The sequence below is a fragment of the Rhinopithecus roxellana genome, chromosome 7 (genome assembly GCF_007565055.1).
Source record: "Rhinopithecus roxellana isolate Shanxi Qingling chromosome 7, ASM756505v1, whole genome shotgun sequence".
NCBI lineage: Eukaryota > Metazoa > Chordata > Mammalia > Primates > Cercopithecidae > Rhinopithecus > Rhinopithecus roxellana.
Window position 1 is genome coordinate 114014482 of NC_044555.1, and position 14048 is coordinate 114028529.

The following is a 14048-nucleotide window of genomic DNA, read 5'->3' on the forward strand; positions in this document are numbered from 1 at the left end:
ATGAGCTGGGCGAGGTGGCGGGCGCCTGTAGTCCCAGCTACTAGGTAGGCTGAGGCAGGAGAATGGCGTGAACCCGGGAGGCGGAGCTTGCAGTGAGCTGAGATCCGGCCACTGCACTCCAGCCTGGGCGACAGAGCGAGACTCTGTCTCAAAAAAAAAAAAAAAAAAAAAAAAAAGAATTGTCCAAGTTTGTGTACTCTGGTTAAAAATGTTACATTAGCACATTTCTATGGTTTGATAATTTGACTAGGCTCTAGATAAGCTGCTTGTGAGGATAAGATCTTCTTTTGTGCTTATTGGATAAATAAATTACATTTAGATTTAAGATTTAACACCATTCTGGACCTGAGAAATACACGCTCCAATAAATTCCAAAATCATTTGTTTCCTCACATTCTCACATAACACAATGTCTCCCTTTTATCTCCCCCTGCCTCTACCACTAAATCTCTAAACTCATCTCCTATTACTCTTGCTCTTGTTCACTCCGCTCCAACCTCAACCATGCCAGGACAACTCCCATCTCAGGTCTTTGTACTTGCTGTTCCTTCTGCATGAAGTTTTCTTCTTCCAGGCACACAAAATGGTTCACTCTCTCAATTCTTTAAAAAGTTTTAACTTAATTGTCTCCTTCTCTGTGAAGCCTTCCTTGGTTTTACTATCTACTTTTCCCCTCCTCTGCAATTTAAGATTTTTTGTTTTTCCTTTCTGTACTTTCTTTTCTCATGGCTGTTGATTAATACCATAGCATATATCTTACTTTATCTGTCTTTCCCTACTATAATTATGCAAGTTCCAGGAATGCATGAATAGATGTCTGTTTCGTTCATCACTTTATCTCCAACACCTAGAAGAGTCCTTGGCACATAGTACATACTCGATCTGGAGGTAGAGCCACCATCCTTGTCTCTGCAAGTGAGCCCAGGCTGACAATGAATATTAACAGGATGGTCTACTAAAACTGCCATTCACTGTTGCTTCATGGTACCTAGTTATGTACATAAATAAGTAGGTTATAACCAGTCCATAGTTCAAAAGGTGTACCATACATAAACTCTTCAAACCTAGCTGTTCGCCCTTAATCTCACACCAATAATTGTTCTTTCAGTGCCTTATTGTTGGACATTTAGATTTTTTCAATTTTTGATGCTATAGATACTGCTGCAATAGACATCTTTGTGTTGTAACCTTTGCGAGACTCCTATTATATTCATTTTGGTGTCCCCTCTATACCTAGAATAATTCCATGCTGATAGAAGCTATTCATAATGATTGATTAAATGAATTAAATCTGAGTGGGTAGAAATGCTCACTGTCCTACATTGATTTATTAATTCTTATTCTCAATTGTCTGCCAATGCTAGGACAACCAGTCAGTAATATCTGCCAGTTATTTCTTTCTTTCAACTGTAATTTTTGACCATTTATTATATGACAGATGCTATTCTAGGAACTGTGGATACAGTCATGAAGAAACAAAAATGATTTAGGTCTCTATCCCTATGGAGCTTGTAGTTAAGCAGGGAAGATAAACCTTAAACAGGCATGTGTGATGGCTAACTATATGTGTCAACTTGGGTAGGCTATTGTGCCCAGTTGATTGGTCAAACACCAGTCGAGATGTTGTTATAAAGCCATTTTTAAAATATATGGTCAACATGTAACTGTTGTAGTACTTTGGGGAAAGCAGATTACCCTCCATAATGTGGGTGGGCCTCATATAATCAGTTGAAGACCTTAAGAGACAAAGACTGCGGTCTCCCAAAGAAGAAATTCTCAAGACTGCAGCAGACATCCTGCCTGTGTTTTTAGCCTGTGGGGTTTGGAATGAAGTTTCCAACATCAACTCCTATCTGAATCTCCAGCCTGACAGCCTGAAGAACACTGACTAATAGAACAGGTGTATAATTATTGAGGCATAAACTATGGTAAATGCCATGAATAGTATGTCTATCAGTGAGTCTAATCAGGAACTTCATTTTGTTTAATTCAGGGACTGCCTTTTTGAAGAAGTAACTTTAAAAAATATGCTAGATGCATAGACGTATTGCAGGTAAAGAAGGAAGATTTATGCAAGCAGAGGGAACCCAAGATCTGGACATCCTGTGATGAGTGATTGGTTCATTTATAGTTAGAGTGTGTTAAATGAGCAGGTGAGTGCTGTGAGATGAGGCTGGAGAGACAAGCAGGGGCTAGCTGTGCAAGATCTTGTAAGGTTATGATCATGACATTCTTCCAAAGGCAGTTACTAGCTGTCTGGCCCTGGAAGTCAGTTAATCTTCCTAAGCTTCTGTTTCTTGATTCATAATATGGAGGCAATAAAACCTCTCCAAGGTAAGAAGTCAATTAGATAATGTATGTAAAAAGACCTAACCCAATGCCTGGCACAGAATAAGCACTCAAGACATGAATACGGTTATTCTCTTTCCAGTTAAATCCTATCCCGCCTTTAAGATGCAGTTCAGTACTCATATCTTCCATGTAGATTTTTCTTAACAAGTCTGGTATGCCTTGAACTTTTTCTCTTCTGAAATCCAATTATGTCAAGAGTCTTTTTGAGTTTCACCCTTATTGTTTCAAACTATATTAACGCCTCCAGCTTATTTCTAAGAGATCAAAGGCCAGAACTTGAGGCTATCAATTTTCTGCAGCCTCCACTCCACCATAGTAATTTGGTAAATTGGCTGGTAACTCATGCTGCTCGTTGCTTCCTTCACAGTATTTCTTTCACAGTCTCACTCAGCCTCTCTGGCCGCTTTTGCAAGAGGCTCACTTGGGGTTAGAGGCACAGTTAGAGATTCGAAATGTGAGCAAAACTCGATTGGCCCATTTGGGGACAGAAGCCAGTACCTTCACCTTGAGCACAGGGTGACATTTAAATGACCTTTTAGGATATGACACAAGCATTTTGGAATGTTTGTCACAGTTTTATAGCGTACACCAGAAGACATCATTCAGGCTTATTTTCCGTCTTTTGTTCCTTTTTTCTTTCCCCCAGAAGATCTGATGAACTATGCCTCTGATTTCATCTCTTTTCTCTGTGCCATATTTAATGGAATTGTTTTGTATTAATATCAGGGAGTGGGAGTGGGGTCCAATGAATTCCATTTGGTATTCTAAGCATTTAATTTGTTAACTCCTAAGCAAACTTTCAAGAAGTTAAGCTTTCTGTCTCTCAGCTGGGGAGGAGAAAGAAGTTCCCTTTTTTTTTTTTTTTTTTTTTTTTTTTTTTTGAGGCGGAGTCTCGCTCTGTCGCCGGGACTGGAGTGCAGTGGCCAGATCTCAGCTCACTGCAAGCTCCGCCTCCCGGGTTTACGCCATTCTCCTGCCTCAGCCTCCCGAGTAGCTGGGACTACAAGCGCCCGCCACCTCGCCCGGCTAGTTTTTGTATTTTTAGTAGAGACGGGGTTTCACCGTGTTAGCCAGGATGGTCTCGATCTCCTGACCTCGTGATCCGCCCGTCTCGGCCTCCCAAAGTGCTGGGATTACAGGCTTGAGCCACCGCGCCCGGCCAGAAGTTCCCTTTTAACTTACTTGTCACTTGAACATCTTCAGGCTATTTGTGAATGCCAAGACCAACCTGTTGGAAATCCTGAGGTTTTGCTGGCTCTCTTTCTCTCAGCAGGATTAGGGAATATATTTCTATATGCCTGACACTTCCTTCAGCTACTAGGAGACTTGTTTTTGTGTGTGTTAACCAGCATATTTTCAAACTTGAATGGCATACCAAGAAGCCTCGAAATAATAATTTACCTCTTTTCCTTTTTGCATATAGTAAATATTTCATACTAAGTTGAACATGGAATGTATAAACTAGAAAATTACACAATAGCACAATTTAAGTTGAAGAATTAGATGCACTTAAATTACCGAAAGGAATGACCTGGCTAGCAGTTGTTATTAAAGTTGCACTTCTGTTCAACATGGAATATGCTTCATAAAGTCAAGTATCTCTTTTTAGAGGCATTTTTATTTGCATTTTGTTCTACCTTGAGTAGCTCTGAATCCTCAAAGGAAGAAACATTAGGTACTACACATGGCCTCATAAGTCAAGTAGTTACTGTTTGTTGCACTGGCTGAAAATAATGCGGGAGTTTCAAGCCAGAATTTAATCAGTGTTACCAGATAATTGTTCTTGTGAGAAAAGGATAAAAGGGATTTTGACTATTTGGGATACGTTGAAAAAATAATTACATGGGAAAGAATGACTAGTTAGAGGAGTATAGAACAATGGTGTCTCAAGCCAGTGTCTATCTTTTAGGCAGAATATCAACATGGAATGGCCTCCACCTTGAGCAAATGGGGACCTTCTCCGTGAGAAGAGAGATGGATTGATCAAGAACCACATAGAACTCTAATAACCATTGTTCTGGGCAGGGAATCTGGGCACCGGAATTTGACTCCCAATTTCACTCACTTACTGCCTTGCCTAATCATAGACAGGTCACTTATGCTCTTGGAATCTTTATTTTCCCTGGAAATGATTAATATATTGAGTATCATGGGAAATAATAGATACATGAAAATACCTAGCTTAATTAAGAGTAGGAATCTGAAGGCACTTTGGATGTCACAAGGTTGTATTACTGTCATTACTATCTTTCATGCAGCTCTTTATTACCTACAAAGCACTTTGAGATCATCACATCTAAAACTTCGGCTTATTGTCACATGTTCACATTTGTTCCCTCATGGCTATCCTGAAGGAAGGTACAAGCAAAGAATAATTTGGCTGTTATCTCAAACTTCTTGAGTTTCCTGTTTGTTTTTCTTCAACAGAGAGATAAAGATTGTTTGTGGTTATTGCAGACATGCCAATTTGGTCACTAACTTAGTTGGTCATTAATTTCCACTGTCTGCCAACCACAACTTTTATTAAAACTTACTGCTTTATGCTTTATTTATCTTTAGGGACATTCTGATATTTCTTTCTTAGTGCTGAGAGAGAAGCACTTGACCTTTTTATATGTCCAATATCATACTTGCTACCCTCTGGGAATTTCATAAACGTATGCAAGATCATCTCTATTTTTATTAGTAAGAGTCTTCTGTGTGTCACTGTCTTCTGTGAGGTCATGAATAATCTATATTATTTATCCTCTTCCTACAACGACCCTGTTACGCTGCCACAGCCAGGATATACTTTATGCTTTATCTGGCCTTTCTAAATCCTTAAAGGTTTGCTCACATTTATATTACCAAAATTATTCTCACACTAAAATGCTAACACCATGTCCATATCTAATCCGTGACTAAATTGTACTGTTATTGTGAATGTGCCTGGCATCTGCAATCGCTGATACAGTTTTAAAAATATGACTATCACTTTGCTCCCAATAACAACTTTAGATCTTCTGCAAGGCACATAGCTTTTCTCTATCTGCATGTTAATTATTTAATAAATCAATTTTTTGCCTCCTAAAGTAGTTTGCTAAACGGGAGCAATGTATCATATTTCCATATAAAGTGCTTATAAAAATAAGATGGAATGGAGTGTTTCCAGAGGAGAATGATTATGAGGTTGAGCTTTTCGCAGCTACAGTATTAATTTATAAAATTATTTCAATATATTTCAAATTGTTAACATTGCACTGAAAGTGTTGTCAGCTACTGGCTGGAACTTGACATAAAATGTCTCATTCATAAAGCAATTTCATCTCATAAGCTTTTGTTAAAATGGTCATTTATTAAACTCAGAAAAGGGAGATATCTTTCCAGCGTATTCTTTCTTTTTATGTATTTCTTTTGACTGTGTGACCATAGATTCAGAAATGTTTTCTCGATGACATGGCATTCTACATTTATTTGCAACACCATTTTTGAAGAAAAATAAACTAGCTTGTCTGATTTGGATCTTAAATACAAAGCTCATCAGAAAATGAATTGTTTTCTTTTTCAGGACCAACAACCGATCAATCACTTATCAGACCTTTATTGAGCACTCCAGTGTTAAAGAGAATGTGCTAAGTGCTGGGTTCTATGGGAGACACAACAAAGTGTGAGACATGGCATATCATATCTATCTCTATGGGTCTTAGAAATGATTCATGACGAGGATTTATTTCATCATACTTCAATATTCCTTAAGTACCATATCTAAATCATTTTATTTCTGACACCCCATTCCCTTCTGTATACGTGCTTTTCTAATGTTTGTGCTTCAAGTGCTTTATGTTGAAACAGCTGTTATGAAATTTTGCAAAAAGTAAAAGGGCTTTAATAAAATCACTTGTTTCTGTGTGATAGAATGAACTTTAAAACTAGAGTAAACACTCAGTCCAGCAATGATCTGTAAAGTAGTAGTGTTTTGCATCCAAGTCAATAATTTAGCTCATCCTTAGCTCTAGAAAGGACTGAGGGTCACCTGAGGGTTTGGCAAATCTTTGGTGGTAAGAGTTGGAATGAGAGTCTCAGGGTGAGGGACAATATAATACATAAAAGCCGAGAGGTAGACATGGTGCTGGGAGAGAAAGAGGCTCATTGTGTATGTTAGGAGGAAGATACATTTTTGATCAGATGATTTGGGACCTAGTCAACTGGATTCATTTACTAACACTCTTAAAATTGGAAATTCGTACTTTGAAAATCCTATTTTTTCTCTATTTGTGTTTTACGTCAATTTAATTTTTATATTCTCATAGCATGCATTAAAACTCTTGAATAAATGCTACCCTGCTCAGCTCTACAAAATGGATTCTTGTCAAAAACTACAGTGGAGCTTTCATGAGTGAGCCTGGAATGGTAGTGACAGTAAGAACCAGAGTGATTGACCCTTGTTGGGAAAATAAAACATGAAGGAACAAAGAAGTTAGTTAGAAGCTGACAGTAGATTCATCACTTTCATCCTGGAGTCTGGGGCACCTTGCTTTGAAATTCAGGGGCATGTGTGTGCTTTGTTTAAAAATGAAGGCCATCTCTTACTTGTGGTAAGGTGTTCTTGGGCTCGGAGCCCAAGTTATCTCATTTACTAGGCTCTAGCCTACACAGGAAAGCCCACGTTAAATATCAATTACACTTTGGGGACAAAGTGGAGCAAAGATCTGCATACGGTTCATACATTCATTTATCGTGTAACAACCAAGAAATGTGCCCTTGACTGAGAACAGCACTACTAATAGCCTGCTAGAGACTTTCAGAATCACTTATCATACACTTAATTTAACAGATATTTATCAAATGTCAGTTCTATGTCAGAACTTTTGCTGAGAACTACAGACCAGCGTGAAACAAAGTCCTTTCAAAGTTGTCAGTGCAAACCTTTAATAAAATACATGTATTATTTGGGATGAAGAATATGTTTCCTATTAACTTACAGCATCTTAACATAAATGAGGTGATTAGCGCCTGGATAAAGCTGTGCCTCAATCAAATAATATATAAAACAAGGAAAAGCTTGTTTAATTAGCTGTGTGTGTGTGATGGAGTGGTAGGGTAGGTGGCAGAGGGAATGGTATAATCCTGAAGCAGGACCAGCTACATAATTTTTGAGGCTTGATGCAAAATGAAAATACAGGGTCCCTTGTTCAAAAATCAGAAAAAAAAGTGATGTTAAAGGTATGAAACTATAAAGCTTCTCCCTTTAGAAATATTTTATTACTTATGAAACTTAATAGGGGTAATAGTGACACATGAGTAATGGCATAATCTTTAGAAATGCAAAGAATAATATTTGTTTCATAATTTTATAAATCAGTGCCATAATTTTATATATACAGTAAATAATAACATTTCATTAATGTGACATCTTGATTGAGCACAAGATTCTTCTGGCTCACTTTTCTGCAAATTAATTTATAATATCATCAAAATTTATACTTATTGCAATCTTGTTTTTAGTCAATATAATTGAAAGTACCATCAGTTACTGGTGACAAATGTAAGATTGCAAATCTCCTTTGATATGTTTTAATATTGAAAAGGATTTTTCTACTCATGTAACTGTAACTGATGCTGTTAAGAGTATTTTTAGACAAAGGCAATTTTCAGGTAAGGTTTTAACAAATTATTTTAAAATATAAATTTTAATACATCTAGAGCTGATGATTCTCATGAAGCTATTTTTCTAAAAAGATTTAACTCTTCATACAAGTCAGTTTCATGTAAGTCAGAATTTAACTTTAAATGTAGATGTAAACAATGGCAGTTTAATGTTTATTTGACATTTCCTGCTACTCATGGAGGTTATATAATTAAGCAAAAGTGACTTCATTATTTATAAAACATTCAAAATGCTTGTTTATTCATTCTACCACTCTATCTTCAATTACAAGGAAATGTTAATTTTCAAATTGTCTTCATCTTTAATATTTGGTTCATCCGAAGCTTTATATGAAAATACTTATTTTCTGTTGAATAGGATAATCTTTAAAATTCATTCTTTTCTAAGCCTGTGGATATTTCCTTTGCAAGGCTGCAACAGGTTTCAAACCCAGAAAGTATAAACTCTTTGAAAAATCCAAATAACTCTCTGATATGTTTATTGTAATGTACAATGCATTTTATACTTGTTTTATAGTAATTTGCTGGCAAACTTTATTGCCTAAAACAGGCAGTTACATGTCCCAAAATTCAAGTCAGAGAGTCACTATTCGTGTAGATGGCAGAGGGATGGGCTTTGGGGATGGATAGGTAAGTGAATGTCAACCTTGGTCCCAGTGCTGGCCCCATATGGAGCACCCCCTCTTTTTTGGGGCTGCAGCCACTGCTATGACAACTGTAGCTTCTGCTGTTTTCACCACTATTGACTCCACCAGTCTTGACCTAGATCCTGGCCACAGCTATTCTTTCAAGGACCTGCAGTACCCTGGACTACCCTGGGTGTGCATAGTGCACTGGATGAACTGCTATGTGCTATGTGCATACTACCACCTGGCATATCTTGTGTGCTCACACAAATGTTCTGTTGTCCCATTAGATTTCACTTACAAACCACAAGATCAAAGATAAAATTATTCATAATTTCAAGACAGTGACAGCAGGGCATTAAACCAAGCACAGGGCCCTTCTGAGAGTGAGGCCTTGAGGAAAAAGGAAGAAAACTACCTCTCATTCTGATTACTTTGTAACAGAGAACAAACCCCACAATAACACTTCTTCAAAATATCCTGCCACAAGTAGATGAACAAGATTGCTTCCACCCACAAAAACCTCCTTAATGCTTTTGCATCGAATCCTAGTTTTCCTTCTCAGTCATATTATTTTTGCTTGAGCTTTTTGCTTCTTTTCCTCCTGCTGATGGAGTTCATTCCAGTTAGTCCTTTGCTATTTTTTTCTAAAAATTTAGTTACGGTGACACTGAGAATATTTGCAGAATGTTCATGTAAGCATGTGTATATGTGTTTTCGGACGTGTAAAGAAGGAGGAGGAGGAAAGAGAGAGACAGAGAGAGAGAATGAATTTCATTTCTACAGAGGCAGGGAGACCTGACTCCCCTCTTAGTAGATGAGTAACCCTACGCAAACCACTTAAACGCTATGACATTTCTTCATCTGTAAAATGGGAATAATAATGGTACCCATTTCACAAAACTTTTTTAAGAAATTAATCAGTGAATACCTCTTGAGAAACTTCTTGGTATCAGGCACTGTTCTAGGTGCTAAAAATACAACCGTAGTTTCTTCATGGAGCTACATTCTTGTAATGAGACATACAAAATACACAATATGTAAAAAAAAAGAAAGAAAAAAGATTTAGTGTATCAGATGGGCATCGGTGCTATGAAAAAAACCAGGAAAGGTTAGCAAGGACTGGGGTAGGGAGGAGAAGGTCATTTTAAATAGGGTGGTCCTGGATGCCTTCTCTGGTCAGGTGGTATTTGAGCAGAGGCCTGAATGGGGTAAGGGGAAAGCCAGACAGATTCTTGGAGAACAGCATTCCAGTGAGAGAGTACAGAGAGCGCAAAGGCCAGGAAGAGGAAAGGAATTGCACAGAGAGCAGGATGGTGAGTCATGGAGGTCTTATAGGCTACTGTCAAGACATTACCTTTTACTCTGAGTGAAACTGGGAGCCATGACAGAGTTTTGAGCCTGATAGTGACATGATGTGTTTTGAGTTTTCAAAGGATCTTTCTGGCTGCTGTGTTGAGAATAAACTGGAATTGGAAAAGGGGGAAGGAAGGAGACTAGTGAGGAAGCGATGGTCATTATTTGGGTGAGAGGTGATAAGGAATAGCATTGAAGGTGGTAAAAAGTGGGCATATTCTTGGTACATTATGATAGGAGAGCTGACAGGATTTTCTGACAGACTAGATGTAGGGTATGAAAGAGTGGAATTGAGGAAACTTCACTGTGTGTGTTTTTCTTTTCCACCTGAGCAATAGGAAGCTTCAGTGAGACAATAAATACAAAGTGCTCAGTATTGCCTCCCTCATAGTTGGTGTGCAATCAGCTGGTAACATATCTAGCCCATTCCCAGAACCCGTCAACCTACGTGAGGTGAGAGACCAGTAAGACATTTCCTGGTCCGGACAGGCTGGAAAAAAAAAAAAAAGAAGGCAAGAACCAGCAGGTGGCGCCCAACTAAAGTTAAGGGAAAAAAACGGCAAGCACCAGTAGGTGGCACCGAAGGCAACCTCTATTTGCCCTTACTGCTCATTAGCATAAGACCCTCCCACCAGCGCCATAAGACCCTCCCACCAGCGACAGTTTAGAAATGCCATGGCAACGACCCGAAAGTAACCTTCTGTTTCCGTGGCAATGACCTATAAGAAAGTTCTAAATAACCCAGCCTTTCAATTTGCATTAACCCACCCCTTAATTTGCATATAATTAAAAGTGGGTATAAGTGGATACCACTAAAGTTGACAACATCCCATATCCTGCCCACTCTGGGCACATTGCATATGAATTAGCCCTGCTCTGCAAAGAGCAATACAGTTCAATAAAATTACTGTTTAACATCACCGACTCACCCACTAATTCTTTCCTGGCCAAAATCAAGAACCCTAGCCCGCTAAGCCCCAATTTTGGGGCTCACCTGTCCTGCACCATATGCATATAAAATGGGTCACCTTCGCTGTAATAACCTACTTAACCCTAGCTCTTTGCTCCACCAACTTAGCTCACCAGTAAGTCTAATTCCATTTGAATTGACATTCAAGGAAAGAGATCCAGGTTGATTGTCAGGAACCCTGGGTCGTAGTCCCATATCACCACTGGCCTGTTGTGTGATCCCAGGCAAGCCCCTCAGCTGCTCAGCACCCAAGGGGTGTTTATCAACATGACAAAATCTAACAACATTTGCACTACCTAGCTCAGAGGATGGTGAGGGCAAAGTGAAGCCAAACTGCCGATCCTGATTGGTTTAAAAATGTGTTGATTATAAAAGTGTTATAGAAATGCCAGGTTTATTAAGTCAGTATATTCATTATAATGAGTATCCTGTGGAGATTTTAATTTCAGATAGTAAAGACTAGGGCTGTAACTCTTTTGGTTTCTTTGGAATAACAGACCTGAAGATACTGCGAAGCAAATATTTTAGTACTGCTCATCTACTACCTTCCATTTAAAAGTTTCACATTTTCTTTGGAGCCATTGTTAATTCACCTCCCAGCTATTCTCCCTTTAGGCTCGGTAATCGTAGCCCAAATACCCTTTTCTTTATAGAATCTTCTCAACTCATTTTGTTGCTGTAATGCTGGATAGGAAATAACTTTTATTCCTTTGTCCAATTTCTGTCAACTTTTAGCGGTCGCCTGGAGCACTGACTTAAGAAGGTTTCTGAGGCCTGGTCCAGGCTCCATGGTGAAGAATGTCCTCATTCAGATGTTTTGGAGGAAAAAGGGACTGCGTGGTCTGGATTTGACATCCCTGATCTGAGGCGTATCTTGGTTTTGCTTCTAACTTTGGAGCTCTGGCAGCATGCTAATCCAAGCTGACTGCTATGGATCTTCCTGTTCTTTTTTTATGCAACAGAAATTTTTGCTAGCAAATCTCTTGTGCATAACCTCCTTCACCTCTTTAAATTTTAACTGCTCTCTGGCATCACTCCACAGATATAATCACTTTTAACAATTTCTTTCATCTTCCTCTGGAAACTCCTTGTGCATATATAAGCTTATATTGATATTCTTTGTCTTTCCCCTTCTGAAACAATAATGGGATCATATTGTAAGCATTTTTCGCCACTTTCTTTTTCACCTAATAATATAACTTGGAGCTTATTCCATATCAACACCCAACTGATGGACATTTAGATGTTTTGAGGTAGGTATCTCTTTAATAGTCTCTGCTTCACACATGGAGAAACCGAGGTGCACAGCATTTACATACCTTGCCCAAGGTCACCCAGCTAGTTAGTTGTGAAGCCAAGATTCAAAAGTAGATCTCTCTGTTTCTAGAACTCACTCTTTTAACCATTAGGCTTTACTGACATTGCTGATTGACCCTGGAAGTGGCTGTATTACTGAGTTTCTACTTGCAGAAATGATGACATACTAATGTGTGTCCATTCAAAGCACTTCCCACAGTTCCACAGCACTTCAAAGCTTCAAAGTACATTCACACACAGGATCTCATTTAATTTTAACAAACATTTGTTGAGTTTCTACTCTATGCCAGGCACCATTTTAGGCCTGAACGTAAAACAATGAATACAACGAAGTTCTTGGACTCAAGGCACTTATAATGAGGTGAGAGAAACAGACTTGTACATAGACAATTATAACGTCAAACAATAAAGAATATTCTAGTTCTTTAGACCTCTCCTAATATGTGCTAGTGGTTGGTCAGTTCATTTATGAAATTGATTACGGCTGGGAGCGGTGGCTCACGCCTGTAATCCCAGCACTTTGGGAGACTGAGGCGGGTCAATCATGAGGTCAGAAGTTCCAGACCAGCCTGACCAACATGGTGAAACCCTGTCTCTACTGAAAATACAAAATTAGCCAGGCGTGGTGGCACATGCTTGTAATCCCAGCTACTCGGGAGGCTGAGGCAGGAGAATCACTTGAACCCGGGAGGTGGAGGTTGCAGTGAGCCGAGATCGTGCCACTGCACTCCAGCCTGGGAGACAGAGCGAGACTCCATCTCAGAGAAAAAGAAAAGAAAAGAAAAAAAACAAAAAAAATTGATTACATTGGGGAATTATAAAAAAATCAGGTACACATTTAAGTGGTTCAATGTTCATTTAAACATGTTAAATATTTAAATGTACATACTTCCTCATCTTTTGATATTTTTGAGGTCTATTGAGTATACTTTCCTACCTCTTTCTTGCATAACCTCACCCATAAAGTTTTACTGATGATTTTGTGTCAGTTTGTTTTACCTGGAACAAGAAATTAAATTAAAGTATTTGCAAAGGAATCAGGTCACAGAATGCAACATTTTAATGATTTTTCACAAGTAATAGTTGCCTCACTCACACTTAATTTGACAGCAATTGTTTTCGTGAGTTCCCTTCCAAAGCAATTATCTCAGTTGTCATAGTATAGCAACTTTTTTCTTTTTACACTCATCTTTTTTTTTTCTAGTGGGTATTTACATAATATTTGACTAAATTATGTAATTATAATACAACAGGCATACACAGCTTTCGGAACAAACTGGACTGATTTTCCAAAAGCAAATAACTCACTTCAGGGGAGCAAAAGTGGGCACTCAGTCTACCGTGGGGCAGCATTGCCTAGTGCCCGGCTCGAGTTCAAACCTCTGCCTAGCCACCTGCAGGCTGTGTGATTGTGAATAATTTAATCTTTCTGTGCTTCAGTGTTTTCACCAATAAAATGAAAATTGTAATAGTGTTCCTGTGTGAAGTATATGAGTTAGTACTTGTAGAGTGCTTGGAAGAGTACCTTACACAAACTTCTGCTGCTATTGCCATTTTCAGATGGTCATCTATTTGTTGTAAATTTCCTGAGGGTACTTGTCTGTATGTTTGATAGAAGATTTGAAGCACTTTAGTTGGTCTAGCAATTCACTTAAATAGAGGTTGATTAGATTGGGAATATCAACAAGAAGCTTTTCCTCTATGTTTTCATCTAGTATTAAAGTTTCAGGTCTTGCATTTAATTCTTTTATCCATTTTGAGTTGATTTTTGTGTATGGTGT